The sequence below is a fragment of the Pogona vitticeps genome, chromosome 1 (assembly GCF_051106095.1).
Source record: "Pogona vitticeps strain Pit_001003342236 chromosome 1, PviZW2.1, whole genome shotgun sequence".
Lineage (NCBI taxonomy): Eukaryota > Metazoa > Chordata > Lepidosauria > Squamata > Agamidae > Pogona > Pogona vitticeps.
Genome location: NC_135783.1, coordinates 195,886,182 through 195,903,710, shown reverse-complemented (window position 1 = coordinate 195,903,710; position 17,529 = coordinate 195,886,182).

The window sequence follows — 17,529 nt, the reverse complement described above, 5'->3', positions numbered from 1 at the left end:
CTTATTCAGCACAAATGTTATCCCCACCTTGATTTTTTTAATCAACCTGCTAAGTACCACTGAACAAAGCACAATGCCACATAAATGAAAGAACATCATAATATAATGTTAGACCCATATATTGGTATAACACAATTCTGTTTTGTTAAAAAGTGATATGGAAAAAATGCTTTCAATGACTCACTGTTTCAGCTAAGTGGTTCTAGGTGATTGGAAGTGGACAAGAAAGGCCACCTCAATTTCTTTTTGGGAAAAAAATTGCACTATAAAATGCTAGCATTATAATATCGAAGCCCTATAATGTTAATTTTAAAAATAATTCTTGACACCATCATTGAACACCTTGCTGAGATGGGAGTGCAATGTGTGACGGGGTGGCTGATAAAAAGAAAAGCAGCACAAAGGGCGCAGATGGAGATGGAAGGTATGGGAGCCTACGAATCACACCCTCTGACAGAGCAGAACGTTACTTGCAGTTGCGCTTGAAGAGCTATGATTTAGTGATGGTCGGGCCCAAGCCTGAATTCCTGAGGGATAAAAGGTTGCGGAGATATATTGGCTGTTTCAAAAGTATCAAAGATTCATAAGTATGCTCAGCACATGTAGAAGCCACTTGTGTGCCCATTTCCCCAGCCTTATCGGGTGAGTCCTCTTCCCTGTGTGCATTATTCCATCCACGTTTGTGGTGTGGGTTTATTATTGTTGTATACTTAGCATTAAGAGTGGTTGTGGGTCCTGAGCAAAGCCTCTGGATCTGCATGGGGCTTTGCATCTCACAAGGTTTTCCCCTCCCATAACCTCACCATGCTATGCACTACACGTGATCATGATCTTTAGGAGAATCACCCTGGCAGGAGGGACAGAGTCCCTGTGCTGACCCCAAGCCCTTCACTCACTTTGCTGCTACAAACACCCTCACCCTGGTACACCTGAGCAGGGTGGTGGGAGTCCCATTTGCCTAGGGGTCTAGGCAAATGGGATTCTTACCACCTACTGTAACTACTTAGGATACCAGCTGCAGAAAACTTCCTGGGAGCATCAGGGTCAGCATGAGCAGCGAGCTCTTCCTGAGCTAGCATGAAGGCCTGTGTATGTCGGTCCTGCCTTCTGGCCTTTTTCTTTGGCTTCTTTGAGATGCCTTTCGCTCACATTGCTTTCTAAGATCCCAGGCTGATCCTTTTCTTCAGCTTTCTAGATCCTCCCTTTATTTTCACCTTCTGGTTAATCCTGGACAGCTGCCTATCAGCCGTAACACTTGCATGACATAGAAGCTGATGACGTACAATTATTACTTCATTTAGTTGTCCCATACACCTTGAATTCAAATAACATAATAACGGATAATTTGATGTACTAGTATTCTTGTGTTTATTTGTAATAGTAATAGCATCACAGAATAAAACATACTATACATGGTGTATAGTGTATACAAATAATTTTGGCCAATATCATGTGTGTGTGTGTGTGTGCGCGTGCGTGCGCACGCGCACACACGCACGTACACGCACACACTATTAGCCAATATTTGTTTGTGATTTTTCACCAGCATAACGCAACTGACATAAATCTTGTTGGCAAATTGTCACAAGTTAAGAAGTTAGCATAGGCATTTGCTGTTGCAAAATAAGATTTTGGAGACAGTGGAAGACAGGAGGGCCTGGCATGCTCTGGTACATGGAGTCACAAAGAGTCGGACACGACTTAACAACTAAACAACAACAAATATATAGGGTGTATTATTATAAAATAATGGCTGGAATTCTATTTGTAAAATTAAAGGAAAAATGAGGGGAAAATATTGTGGTGCTTTAAAGCCTAACAAATTAATTTCAGTGTAAGCATTTGTTAATCAATATCCACTTCTTCAGATACTTCCAGATATTTCAGAGAGTATCCGAAGAAGTGGAAATTGACTCACAAACCCTCACATTGAAATAAATCTTTTAGTCTTCAAAGTGACACAATATTTTGCCCTTGTTTTTGTCTGCCCTCCCCCTTTAATCTTGCTAACATGCTGACACAAACTAAAGGTAAAGGTTCCTCTTGACAATTAGTCCAGTCATGTCTGACTCTAGGGAGTGGCGCTCATCCCTGTTTCCAAGCTGTAGAACCAGTGTTTCGTCCGTAGACAATCTTCCGTGGTCACATGGCCAGCATGCCTAGACACATAACACTGTTACCTTCCCACCGTGGTGGTACTTACCGTATTTTTCGCTCCATAAGACGCACCTCTCCATAAGACGCACCAAATTTTTAGCAGAAGAAAACAGAGAAAAATAATCTGTTTTCTTCGCTCCATAAGACCCACAGACTTTCCACCCCCCTGTTTTGTGGGAAAAAAGTGTGTCTTATAGTGCGAAAAATATAGTATTTATCTACAGTGTTTGCATTTTTCACGTGCTCTTGAACTGCTAAGTTGGCAGGAGCTGGGACAAGTGACAGGAGCTCACTCCAACATGTGGATTCGAACTGCTGATCTTTTGACCTTGCAGCCCAGAAACTTCTGTGGTTTAACCCACAGCGCCACCACATCCCTTGACACAAACTAACACAGCTACTTACAGTATTTGAAAAACCCTACTGATGTTCACATAAGGTTTATGTAACTTGCCACAGCTAATTGTAGCTATCTGCCAAGGTGCCAGACCATGTCTTGCTTATGTGCTTTATCATTTACCTGACTGCACAACTTAGAAGCAACCAATTAACACTTTGTTAATTAGCTACAATTAGCCACAGGAAGTTATGCAGATTTTCATGAACACCAAGAGGATTCCAGCTAATATATAGTGGCTGAATCCAGTAGTAAGTCACAACTAGTGTAGGCCCACTGAATCAATGAAACTTGTCCAGAAATTGATTCACTAAATTGCCACTGATTCAATAGGCCTTTCATCTAGTATGCATATACTGTAGTATTTTGGGGAGATCTAACTAAAGGTAGACAGATTGGTGTCTGGCCCATCTTCTACTCTTTGGGAGACCATCTGTTTCAATCCGATTTTCGTCCATGCCATGATTTGTGTTTTGGTTCTCCATAAATAGCCCTATTCCTGGGAACAGGAAAAGGCATATGGTAAAGCCAGGTGGTAGACAGAATGGTAGGCACAAGCCAGAAGGGCCAGGACAGCAGCAGTTCCAAAGCTGGGCAATCATTTTCATTTTTATTTTTCCCTTCCTTTTTTCCCACATGCAGAGGAAAGCCCCCAGCAGCTTCCTAAGACAGCCACAGGGAGATGGAATACAGAAGGAACTTTAAAAGGGCAGTGAGTAAGGTCCTCTTTGATTCCTTTTTTAAAGAGTAATGCAAGGAAGCCTGTTCTTCTCTGTGTCCTTTCTCTCTCCCCCATCATTTTTTTCTTCTGTGCATCTGAAATTAGTGGTGCTGCAGCCACAGTATGGAATTTGGTGATTTCACCAATAACTCAGGAAAAAGATACTCTTCTTCCAGCCACCAACAGAGTGGCTTTCTTAGTTTTTCTTTCATTTTCCCCACTTCTAACTATGACATGTAAATGCCAGATTTAATACTGCCCCATGATCCCCCTGGAAGTGCACAGATTCATCCTTGATTCAGCTGGTATCAACACGTTTAGTATTTATAAGAATAACATATACATGTTATAATGGCTGAAATCCTCTTCATGCGGATATCCTATGCGTCACACATCTGAAGGGGGGAAAATCCTGCTTGACAGGATTCAGGACTAGCATACAACCCCCCACACACACACATTACAATCACAGTGCTTTGCTTTTGCATGTCCCCCTTGGCCTGAATGCCATGCCCCAGCGGCCCATGTCACTGAAACACCACCCAAAGGCAGGGCCCCCTCATCTTTACAAAAAATGTATCACAAAACTAACCACACAGGAAGAAGCCTGTTTGAATTGCTCTGGCCCCAAAACACAAAAGATCCCTCCCCCAGAGGCACAGGAAAAAAGACACTTTTGGAACCAAATGGAACTAAATGAAATCAGCCTTTGCATCATGTGGTCAGTAAAAATACTGTAAACTCGTCTTTTTTATAAGTGGTGCAAATCTCACAGTATTTGACCATGTAGTGACACTCTCATGCCTCTTATCCTCAAGAATCCAGGGGAGCCAGGGGACAGAAGGAGGGCATGTTTACTGCCCAAATTTTAATGCCACTGGTAAATTCCTCCGGGCAGCGGTGAATTTCTGTAACTAAGGTTATCTTCCTATCATGCCACAACTTCCATGGCTTCCTGACAATGAAAGGGATTATACAGGAGCTTCAGAACAGAAATAAAAAACCACCCCTACTGATGACATCATCAGTCTTACATGGGTGTAGATTATACAACAGGATTTCAGACCTTATATTATTTAAAATAGTAAAAAACAAATTGAAGTTTTGGTACTTCATTTAAAAAATGGGTCACTGATTTAAAAGCACTTTTCTGAGCAGTCCCTTTTTTGTCTCTTTGAACGCCACAACGTTCTTGTTGTTTACTAGTGAAACAGAGAATCTCCTAATGAAAGTGAAATTCATTATAATTTATAGACTGCTGAGAGTATGTATTTCTTCAGGGGGGAAATAAGTGACTTTGCTAGAAATGCCTCAGCTTGTTAAAGCAGTTGGTGAATTTGCTGTGGAATGAATCACGGGAAGCAATGGAATTAATTAGTGGGAAACTGTTCACAATATATGGTGTACAGAAATGAAAAGGTCTTTAGATCATTATCATTTAATTACATTATGGTTTTAGCACCACAGTGCCAAACGGGAGCGAAACTGATCTTAGTTGTGCCTAATGGAATCCTATTGCTTTAAAAAATGTCTTATCTAATGCTTTTGAATGACAAACGTCTGTGTGTATACGGCCATATTATGCCAAGGGCACACATAAAATGCCTGAAATGTTTCAACTGTCCCATATTTCACATATAAACAGTCTTCAGAATAATCTTTAGAAGCAGTTCAAATGTACTATCATCTATCTGCATTAGACTGCAGCATATTAGAGCTTAAATTTTTGAGTTTATGTTTTCAAAGATGTACCCTCTTTTCCCGAAAAGAAGACCTAACCTGAAAATAAGCCCTAGTATGGTTTTTCAGGATGTTTGTAATATAAGCCCTACCCCAAAATAAGCCCCAGTTGAGTGAAACCCCAACCTCCACCATTGTGCAGCAACCAGAAGAAGATAACATGGCTGTACAGTATTTGAATCAATGTAGATTGTTGTACATGAAAATAAAACATCCCCTGAAAATAAGCCCTAATGCATTTTTGCAGCAAAAATTACTATAAGACCCTGTCTTATTTTTGGGAAAACACGGTATATACATTCTGGGCGGTTTACACACTATTAAAACCAAGCTTCACAACAGAACACTAAAATATAACACAAAATAGCAACAATGTGGCAAGAGCATTCAAAACAAACAAACAAAAAAGTGGCACCAACAAATGATCACAAAAAGTGGAGCTGGAGGCAAAACACTCAGCCAGGGTGGGATTGGAAAGCCTCCCTGAAAATAAGTGTTTTCAGCTGTTTCCTAAAAGAGTATGGGGGGGAGGCAGGCGTAGCTCCTCCAGGAGTTGATTCCATAGTCTTGGTGCCAACACAAAGAAAGCCCCATCTCTGGTAGATGACCTTCAGGCTTCTCTTGGGATGGCTACCTGGAGGAGTCTGGGACAACCTGGTGGGTCAGGCAGATGACACTGGGAAAAGACATAATGTGGTCTCAAACCATGAAGGGCTTTATACGTTTCAAAACCTTGAAGCTGATCCCGGTCACAACAGGTAAGCAGTGGAGACTGGCAAAACTGGAGTGATTCTCTTTGAAGAGAGAGAAGGTTCCAAAGAGAAGCTCAAAACCTTCTCTATGGAACAAACTCCCTTCCGAAATCCGTTTGGCCCCCTCGCTGGGCATGTCTAAAAACCAACTTAAGACCTAGTTATTCAAACAGGCCTTCCCTCCAGGCACTACTTAAATATTCCACACTCTCAGGTCACTATCAGCCTGCACAGTTGAGAACACCAGGTCTAGAGTATGGCCTGCTCTATGCGTGGGGCCAATAACACGCTGGGAGAGGTTCATGGCTGTCATGGAATCCATGAACTCCAGGGCCAGTCCCGACAGTTCAGACTCAGCATGGAGGTTGAAATCTCCAGCTATCAATAACCTGGAGGATACCAGCACCACCACTGAGATGAACTCGGCCAGCCCTGGCAGGGAGAGTCCTGGGTCGTGGGAGGAATGGTACACCAGCATTATCCCAGTCTCCAGATGAAAGGACAAGGCATGACCCAATCCCCACAAAGGCAGGTACTAAGGCTCCCGGCTCCCCAGACAGCCCCACCATGGCCTCATTGCGTTAGATCTGCCTCCCCCTCATAAAAAAAAAATAAAAATACACAAACCTAACTATGGGTTACCAAAAACGCCTCCATCCACTTGGTGCCATCTTTTTTAGACCTAACAAGACCCGGCTGTGGTCTAGAATGACCCTAAGGATTCTGCACCAGCAGCACCTTCTTGTGAAAGGAACAAGAAGGCTCTCAACAAAATGAAGACAACAAAGAGGTACAGACTGACAAATACACACACACACACACTGGTAGATTTGTTTCTACTCTGCAAAATCTCTTGCTTGTCAGTCCATCACAAATACAAGCAATCAAGGCCAAATAGAGCAATTGCCACTTTCCACAGGCTCACATCCATCCTTTAGTGATATAGAATGTTCCACTCGTACAGAATCAAACCTGTCTCAACTTAAAATGCAGAGAATGGGTGAGCGAAGCCGAAGGTACTCTTGTAATATCTCAGACAATGACGGTTGTACTGTTGCTATAAGATACACCAAGTACAGCTGTCCTTAGGTATGTACCCTAAAAAGTCCGTATTCTTTTAGGTACAGTCATTTCTAAAACAAAAATTTATTGGAATATTGACGCCATTCTCTTTAAAACACTCCAATAAAATAACTTCTTCATACAGCTTTTAATATGTTTGACTATAACTTTTAATCTGAACATACTACAATCAGATAACATTGTTTATTTTCCTTTTCTACTTTTTCTGTAAAACCCACATCATCACTGAGTTGTATGACTCCGTGTGCAACTGATAATGTCTACAGTGATTTTTTTTTTAACCTTGGGGTCTTCAAAAGTTACACCTTTTGCATTGCTGTGTAGGAGGATTTTGGCCATCAATTCAGCACAATACAACAGAGTCATTAAATTTACTATATAAAAAAGGAATTAAATATGGTCTGCATTAAAATTATAACTGAAATTTTTTTTAATACTAATTTAAAAAGTAAAAAATTAGTCATTAAAACCCACTTCCTTGTCAGAAAAATGAAACATGAATTGAATGTACACCGTTTGTCTCTCATTTTCAATCATTCTGAAAGGCCTGGATGTTCCTGGACCTTGGGGTGATGGTTTTGTACTGGAGTGCAACTGCTTGGCAAAGCAAAGGCTCTCAAGCAAGCCCCAGATAGTGCAAAGTCAGCTACTGTACTTGAAAAATGACTTCTCTGAATTTCTCCTGGAGTTTGGTGATTGATCTGGCACCAAGGCAAATGGCTTTTAGCTTAATAGCATGCTTTTTAATGCTACTCTCCCCCCCAATAACATTCTCCTTATTACCCAAATGAAAAGTATACTATAAAAAAGTTATGTTTCTTTCATTCAAAATTAAATACTGACCATTATTGGAATCTATGAATTTTGCTGACTGCCTTGGATAAGGAAGGAGAATATTTCTTCCAATAAATCCACTGCAGAGTATAAGATCATAATTCACATTTAAAAACAGAACTCCCAAGCTATAAGCCTTCCTCTTTCACAGTGTTGTCCAACTGCAGCTGCAATCTTTGTCGCTTTTGCCATGTGCCCTGCACAACAGAATTCAATGGAAGGCTAACTGGGATGTGGCAGAGCTGCCTCCCTCCTTTAAAATCATAACAGCACACGGAAGACACAAATGGGCAGAATTCAGGCAGAGGAACTGCTTGTGTGAACATGTTAACCCTTTTAACATAGCGACTGTCTATACAGCTTCCTATCCACATACCCTCTTTCCAGACGAGCTGTAACGCCTAATTGGATCTGCTTCAGTTCAGCAACATGATTCTGTGGGTTAGATTAGCCCCTCTTTTTTGAGAAGCAGCACTCTCTCAAGTGGTGAAATACATCTGCCATAGCATGTGAGGTTCATCACCTCTGTACCTTGCATGCTTTGCTTTATGACTGGCCATAAGAAAGAAAGCAAAGCTGAATAATAGGAGCCCTCATGGGGCAGTGGCTATATAGCAGTACTGAAGTCAAGCTTGATTCTGACTAGAGATGGGCCCAAAGCACTTTGTCGCACTTAGACCCAATTTGTATTTGGATGCACATCCCCTCTCACCTCCCTTCCAGGCCGATCCCCCACTCAAAAGCCTCTGTGTGCTGCTCAGTCCCTCCTCGTTGTGTGATTCTCCAACCCAAGCAGGAGCCTGGGCTTCCCTGCCCCACCTCCTCCGGCAGCTGACCACTCAAGATAAGGAGGCGGGATGGGGATTCTCCTTGTGCAACCATTGAGTGGTCGGCTGCCGAAGGAGGCAGGGCAGGGAAGGCCGGGCTCTTGCTCCCACCCCACTGGAGAATTGCACAACAGGGAGGGATGGAGCAGCTCACAGAGGCTTGTGAGTGTGGTAGCCGGTTGTGAGGAATCGGGGAGGGAACATTCAGCTCCTGTAGTGCCACACGTACAAATGGGACTGAAAGCGCTTTATGCCCACCTCTAATCTGGACAGGTAGCCAGCTCAAGTTTGACTTAATCTTCCATCTTTCAGAGGTGGGTAAAATGAGCACCCCGTTCGCTGAGGGCAAGTTGTTGTTTGCAGAATTATGTTGTAACCATCCAGAGAACACTTTAGCGTTGTGGAGATGTATTAGACAAAATAACAATTTACAAGCTAAATGTTGAGTCATTTATCTCTGAAGAAATACTAGTGTAGGAAGGAAAATAAGTTCATCATGAGGGAATACGGATTCTTGATAGTGAGGGAGATCAGGCTGAGAAAAAGTAGCTTGCCCAGTGTACTGTTCGTGCAGTGCATATAGAGAGGGAGAGAAAGCACTCTTGGCCCGCAGGAAGACACTGGCGCTTGTCTTTGCAGCCTCAAACAACTTGGGACCAAAAGACTTGGAGGAGCTTATTCTCTCCATATCAATTTGTCCATGTTTTAAGAGAGCCATCTCCAAATGCTTTTGAGACATTATTTGACAACAAGGCAGAAAGGAGTACAGTATTACTGTGTTGCCATCTGCAGACTGCAGTATTCTAGTCCAGGAAATGTGTAGCAAGTAGAGATGGGGATGAAACACCAAAATGGCACTTTGTCTTGGTTCATGGGTTGTCATACTTGACGACTCACGAAGCACGAATTGTCCACCAGTGACCCACACAAACAACAAATCAATTCCTTGTTTGCTGGGTAATTTTTTTAGACAGTCCGTGGGGTTATCTAAAATAAAAATAAAAAGGTCCAGCCACCTCAGCCTTCCTAAATCCCACAGGACATAGCAAGAGGAGGGGGAAAGGGATCAAAGCGATCCTGCAGCCGTGCTGCTGCGGGATCACTTTGATCCCTGCTTTAACTCCTCTTGCTATGCCTCCCTGCATAAATCCATGGGGCATAGCATGCAGAGGGAAAGCAGGGATCAAAGCGATTCCACAGTAGTGCGGCTGCAAGATTGCTTTCATCCCTTTCCCCCTCTTCTTGCTATGCCCTGCAAGGCATAGCAAGTGGATGAAAAGCAGGGAACGAAGGGATGAATAAAAAAGGATTATATTCGTTGCCTCATATTCGTTTGGGTCTCTGGACCCCAAGAATACGAAGCAACGAATATCTGACAAATCAGATATATTTAACGAATATCCCGATTCATTTTTATATTCGTCCCCATGTCTAGTAGCAAGTTTTACCATTTCACATTCTGTTTGAGAAGTCCAGGTAATCGGACAGGGTCCTTTTATTTCAAGACAGGGAGCTGAGAAGGAAACCAAGTTCTGGACTTCATCCACACCTTCCTATCTTAGCTGTTTAACATGTGATAAGTAATGAAAGAATCAATAGGAATAATGAGCTAAAGTTAATTATCAGTGGTCTGGCATGTGTCCATGAGTAATAACTTAAACATGGGAAAGTGTAACAAGGAATTTATCACCACAGATAGATCTTTCATGTTCACAGGAACGTATTACTCTGTGATGAGGAAATGGCTCATCTATTCAGTATGGCATCGTCAAATGATGTAGCATGTCCACAAACAAAACAGTTTTGAGGTTGGTTTCAGTACTCGCTATTGAAAGGCATGGTACACCTGAAGGTTTGAGACCGTGGCTCAATGGAAATTTTCAAGAAAAATCAGGGAAAGGCTGCATGGTTGTGGAAACAATACAAATACAGGAGAAGGTGATCCCTTTAATCAGCCACTAAGGATATAAAACAAAACAAAAGAGCCCAAAAACAAAGCAAGTTCACAATGATAAATCATCTTCAAGAGTTAATCTTATTCTGTAGCAATGGAAGCCTCATCTTGCCCTCAAAACAAACTTTCTTGTGTAGAGAGCTAAATCAGATGAGCAGATCAATCCCTATCTCCACATGAGCACAAAACTCGACAAACCAACGTTCTCAATCATATGGAGGCACTCCGCATATAGAAACTGTTCTTGACAGAGTTCGCTCTCCATATGTGAGAGCTAAGGAGGAAGGGGATGAGGTCAGCCTGTTCCTGACATTCATGGATTAACTCTTTTACTGGATGTCTGAACAGGGCTCATGTTATCTGAAGAACCACCTCCACCCATAGAAAGCCTTTCCGGACCCTAAAGATCAGCCATGGAGGCTTGGGTAATGTGTCTACTAGTAAGGTCTATTAAACCGGTAGCCCAGGAAGATAGTCCTTTTCTGTGGGGACTCTAGTCTTATGAAAAATTCTGCCCCATGATATTGTAATGGTTCCCTCCCTTTTTATAATTGGGAGAGCCTTTGACTCAATATACAGCTGATTATCTTTTGGCACAAATATAGCTCCCAGATCTCCTAACAGGGGGATAATCAGAGTATCATGTAACAGCATTGAATTATTATTTTTGCAAGAATGCAGGTTCAGTACTTGAAAGGTTATATACACAGCTTTCAAAAGTTTGCTATTTTGGCTTTTGATTGACATATGAGGAAAAACTGAACTTTATCAGCATATGGCACTATTATTACATTTTTCTTCCTTGACAGAAGAAATTAATACATTAATTTGTTACCTAGGAACAAGCTGAGCTAAGATTCTGAGACAAGAGTCTGAATTAAAGTTACTTGGCTGAATCGAGACAAAGTAAGTTACACTTGGTTCCTACTTAAATAAACAGGACATAACTTGAGTCATGTCTAATTTTTCATATTAAGTTCAATAAGAGCTAAATACTAAGTTTGTAAAAATTACCTGGGGCCATGCTAGATGGATGATCTTGCAAGTTATAGTCCAAAGAGAAGAGGAGAAGAAGGGGAGGGGAAAGGAGAGGAGAGAAACTTCGAAATTCTGCCTAAGTAGCTTTATCTATGACCTATACACTATCTCCTAATAAAATTACCAGCCCTACTGATGCAATTAATTACTTACCCACAGATACGGTGTCACTTAAGTGATGTGAGGTTTTTTTTTAGAGTATTTCATTCCCCACAAGATATGTATGGCACATCCACTGACAGAAGTGCCTTGACAGCTGAGCTAACTGATAGAAGTATCTGTGAGTGCACAGCTAACTTCATCTTTTATGGCAGCAGAAGATACCAAGGGCAGTGGTGGGAGAGTTACTACTTTCCCTGTAAATCTTTGCAGCCTTCTTAATAGCCATGAGTATGTAACCTGGGTGTGCCCATGTGATCCCCATATAGCTGGTTCCTGGTTCTGAATTCTTATAAGGCCTTGTGTTAAGAAACAACATAAAAATTCAATTCTTTTTTTAAAAAGACACCTCTATTTTATGGCTATGGGATACTGTCCTTCTGTATCCATGATTCAAAATATCAGGAAATGGCCCAATATTGCTCTACAATATCATGTCTGCATTGGTTGCAAGAAAAAAGATGTCAGGTTTCACATAGCAAAAGGCAGCCTGAACGTTGATACCAATGACAACAGTGAAGATGGTTTTACACAGGATACCCTCTTCTGCTCATTACCATTCACAAAGAGACCCCAAGCAAGGGAAAATCCCAGAACCTGACTTATTTTTTAATCAGTTAACTACTTCTCATCTAAACACAAAGCGATTTTCAGGGCTGGGAAGAGAGAACAACCTAACATGAAATGCTGTTGATTTGCAACATCTGTTAACAGAGCTGTTAATGACAGGACATGTGGGAGGTCATTAACTCATATTGCCACCACACATCAGAAGTCACTTGATGGCATATAATATTTTAGGATTTTTTAAAATTACCAAACAATTGTATAGTGACAAGACGGGTGGAATTACTGAGATTATGACAGGTTATAGGCACCAAAGTTCTGCTAACATCAAGTAAGACCATCCCCAGCCACAAAGCAAGAAACAGCAATTTCAGTTTAAATGACCGAGCTTCTGAATATTTGTTCTCTATTCTTTTTAAAATATCTTTTAAAATATTTTTACAACCATCAGTCAATACCTTTGCAAACACAAATCCCTGTTTGGAGTTAAAAATTCAACTGAGACCTGACTGATAGGTTCAAAAGTTCAGATTACAGTATTTCAAATCTGTAACTGGTTTCTTCTTTGAAGACTTGTGTCAGGAGGCTGGTTTCAGAAATCTTAACAGAATGTTTACTGAAAGCACTCAGGGATTTGACAAACACAACTGCTCCGTGCTTTTGTAATGTGCCTTACAAAACTAAATGTTAATTCACTGAAGAGACAAACAAAATGCCCTCCTTTCACTCCATTGTTTTTTTAAAGCAAACCCATTTTTCACCCCTTCCATAGTAGCTTTGAGCTTTTGTTGACTTGTGATTCTCCCCCAGCTGTAGGATGCATTGTATCATTTGACTGGCAAGCCTATACATGCATGCTCAGTTTATAACTAGGTCATTACTTTTTCCATCTGAAAGTCCTCTTTTGAGGATCAATACTTCATCCCCTGCAGTCTGGATTTTTGTCCAAATAAAAAAGTGGATGAGGCCAAGCATTATCTTTCAGGATAATTTTTTTTATTTTTTAATGTATATGATCTGTTTTAAATCTGGGGACATTTGGGGTCACATATTTCGGAACAGGGATTGATAGAGTTTTAATTTTAAAAAATCATAACTCAGAAACCCTTTGCCCAAACTTCTCCATATTTGTCAGACAGCAAGAGCAGATGGTTTGCAACCTTTGTACTAGATTTGGGGCTTATCTGAAGCCCAGTTAAAAAGCTATATTCTTTGTTTGGGTTGCCCCCATTTTTAGAAAACTACCTTGTAGAAAAATGTTGATTTGCTCTTCCAGCACAATTGCCAGCACAATAATAACTTCCAGATTTCCTCCCCTCTCTTTCTGCGCTCACCATTGAAACTGAGAAGGGTAATGGAAAGTATTCTCAGTATCACTTAATGCTATTTTCCCCAATTCATGTTTTTTTTTGTCTTCCTACAAGTATGTTTGAGATTGTTTTCTTTCTCCTCAAGATGAGAGATCTTAAAAAGAAATCATCATCATCTACCAAACTGATACCAACTTAGAGTGAACCTTCTTGAGTTTTCTTGGTATAACATATCCAGAAGAATAGAAGAGTGGAGAAAAGAAAAAAAATTAAAAGCCTGTGCTATTTATATACAGTACTTTCAGAAACCTGTGTCAATTCATCATCTATTCCCCTCACGTTATGTTTTTAAACAAAACTGTTAACATGGCCCGGTTTCTTTGGTTAAAAAGTACACCTATGAACCAAAGCTACAATACGTACTGCTTATTTATTTATTTATTTATTTATTTATTTATTTATTTATTTATTTATTTATTTATTTATTTATTTATTTATTTATTTATTGGACTTATATACCGCCCCATAGCGCTACAAGCACTCTCCGGGCGGTTTACAATTTTTTTAATTATACAGGCTACACATTATAATGTCAAATGGTAATCAGCAGTTGTACTGAGTGCATAAGGTCAAGTGTAAGCTTTTCAGATATTAGCATAAACCCAAAGAAATGCACATCAGATATTCAGGAGAAAGAAAGCTAAATAAAACAGGTCTACTTATACACAATTAGGGACACACACAAAAATTCAGCTAGAAACATGAAAGGAATTGAAACACACTGTGTTGTGTACCTCTAAAGGAAAATATATATGAATGCATTGAACATTTTAAAAAATTGTTTTAATTATATTGTATCATGCTTGTTGTAAGCTGCCTAGAGTGGTCTTAAGTGACTAGATAGGCAGGATATAAAATAAATAAATAAATAAATAGACATAATTGCAGTGGATCTGGTAAATGTTACATCAATGAAGACAGTCCACAGTGCAACTGTTGTTGTAACATTTGTTCAAATGTTGAATACAAATCAAAACAAAACAAAATTAGGAGAAACTGAGGTTGTTATTTTTTTTTGTTATCCTATACCTCTCCCATCACAAACGTACAGTATTTTCTGATCTTGTTGCTTTTCCACTGGTAGTCTTCATAGCTAGAATTCATAGCCAAAATCCTCATGAGTAGAGAGGGGAGGGGTTTATTCATATGAGTATACGAATATCCCAGCACAGGTGGCATTGAGGGTCCAGCCCCATGGGGCCGGACGGTCCACTCACTGATCTGATGCAGACGGCACAATTCTACAAATGGCTTCGCAGTGCACAATCCGCTCGCCACTCCTGGCAGGAGGACAAGCCTCACTGCAAGGTTGAAGAGTGGTGAGTGGATTGTGCACTGTGGTGTGATTCGTAGATATGCGCCGTCTGCATCTGCGGTGGATCGGTAACTGGACTGTCCGGCCCCATGGGGCTGGACCCTCGTTAACGCCACCTGTGCGGGGATATTCGTATACAGATACGTACCCCCATCTCTACTCATGAGCACATCATGACATCACAGCAGAGAGCCTCATTTTGAAACCATCAGGCTTTGTGACAACGTAGCTTATGGTTAGGGAGATTTCAAATCTTCTCTTCCTTTCACCTTCTGAGTGTATCTCTTTCAGGAGGTCCACATGTCTTCAAAAGATGAAAAGAAGGATTAGGATAAGAACAACAGCAAAATGAAGCTGAAGCTGATTACCTGAGAGAAGAAAAAGACTTAAAATATGACAAAGGCCTTTATAGAATTTATAGAATTAGCTTGTACAGACTTAGCATAAGAATCAGAAGGATACCTTCTGGTCCTTCTCAAAGTTCACACAAAGGTACAGGTATCTGCCAATTTTTTAAAAATAAAAAAAGTATAATTATATTAACTAAGGCTTTTTCCTTTCTCAGTCAGATAGTTTACCATTTTTGTTGTTGTTTAGTACTCAGTCATTATGCTAAGGAGGGTTTTGATAGACAGTACAATATGATTTATGCATTTATTTCAAATATTTATACCTTGATCTTCAACCAAAATAGCTCCTAGAGCGGCTGATAGGAAAGGGGAGGGGGATGAGGTTTTCTCCTTCCACTTTTTTTTTTAAAAAAGGACAATACAGAAGGAAGAAAACATGGAAAGGGAAAAGAGTCATCATGGTTTCTGGATCCTGTCATAATAAAGAGGTTTTTAATAAATCTTGAAACAGAACTTTGTTAAGACCAGAGACTAAACATTCAGGACAGCTAGGAAATAAATTCCATCTGTGATAAACTCCTTTTGAATTGTACCACACAAAGTATGGAAACAAATGTTTCCCCTGAAGTGAATAAATGCCACATTATAAAGAGTGTCAACACTACTAATCTCTCTTTATCTAAAGCAGAAGCACATATTTTTTCTAGTATTCAGTGAGAAGGAGAAAACTATATGGAAAGCAGAGTAGAGAATAACCCTTTGTGGGCTTCCCATACTCTCCTTTTGCTGAGGGATGCATCTCTCATTGAAATTTTAAGAGTCACAGGTTGTGCTTTCGTATGGATAATCTCCCACTCACACTACTAATTCCCAATCATTGATCAGGAACATCATGCTTTAGGACAGAGCTTAGAAAACTTCTTTTGATCTACATCACCCAGAATCCACAGCTATGCTGGTCAGGGGATTCTGGAAGCTGTAGTCCAAAATCCTCACATTTCCAAACTCTGCTTTCTTTTGTAGATAAGTATATCTGGCTTGTAGAAGGCCCATGGAAAAAGAGGATGAGCATAACCGAGGCACTCACAGGTCCCTGTACTTGTGCTGAGAGGGAGAAAGGTTGAGTGTTTGGTATGACAAGCTGGGAGTTGACACAGTAAGAGGAAGCAGACAGGTAGACTGTAAGAGGACACACAGAGAGAAAACGGCTGCTATCACATTGGGGTGGACAGAATTGTGGTGGCTAAAATGTATTTATTTATTTGTTTATTTATTTGTTTGTTTATTTGTTTGTTTGTTTGTTTAATTTATACTGCCCCCAATGTCTAGTTGAATCTACCTGCCACATCTTAAAGAGACAGTAACTAACCTAGTGCAGGCACAACCTAAACAATTCCTCTGAGGCGGATTCATATTCTGACATCCCTGGCTCTTTAAGATTATAACCCACGGGCAAGGTACTCCTAATCACAAAGGATCATTGTAATAGCATTTCATGGAATACCTCTAAAATTAATATTAGTGTGCACTCATTGTCAAGTGCTCTAAAACCACACTGAATTCTGCATTCTTGCAGAACGGAAACATTAGAGATTGGCATCAAAAGACTGCAGTTCATACTGTCACTGCACCATAAAGTAAACCACCCATGAGCATCTCTTATAAATTATAGTCTGATGGAATGACCACCCTACAATGTAGAAATACTTATTCCTGCAGTATTTGATTTTCTTTCATTCATGGGGAATATTCATATGAATAGAGCACCCTCTTGTGTCTAAGCACTGACTCCATGTAATAAAGAAGACTGCACTTCCCAACAAATTATCAGTTTAAATCAATTCTTATCTGCCACTGAAAATGGCAACATGTTTTATAGTCTGTATAATCTTGACTGAGCCAGCTTCCCTCTGCCCTCACCCTCCTCTGAGAGGCGCATGGCCACATGAATTTAACTGGGAATCCGGACAGCTCAAATCCCACCTGAAAGTTGAAATAGCCCTGCCACCTCTGTGCCTTCTCTGCCTTTTCTCTGCAAAGCCCCTTACAATGGAAAATTGTCTTTGCCATGAATTAAAACAGATTCTGTTTGTCTGCTGAAATATTCCATGAATTACAGAATAAGAAATACTCTATGTGTAGGAGGAACTTTATTTTCTTAAAGTTCAACCCCTTCAGCCTCTAGGAAACGCTACGGAGTTTAACTTCCATTTACTTTTCACTTCCTACATTACACTGTGACTAAAATCATCTGAGCTCTCAATA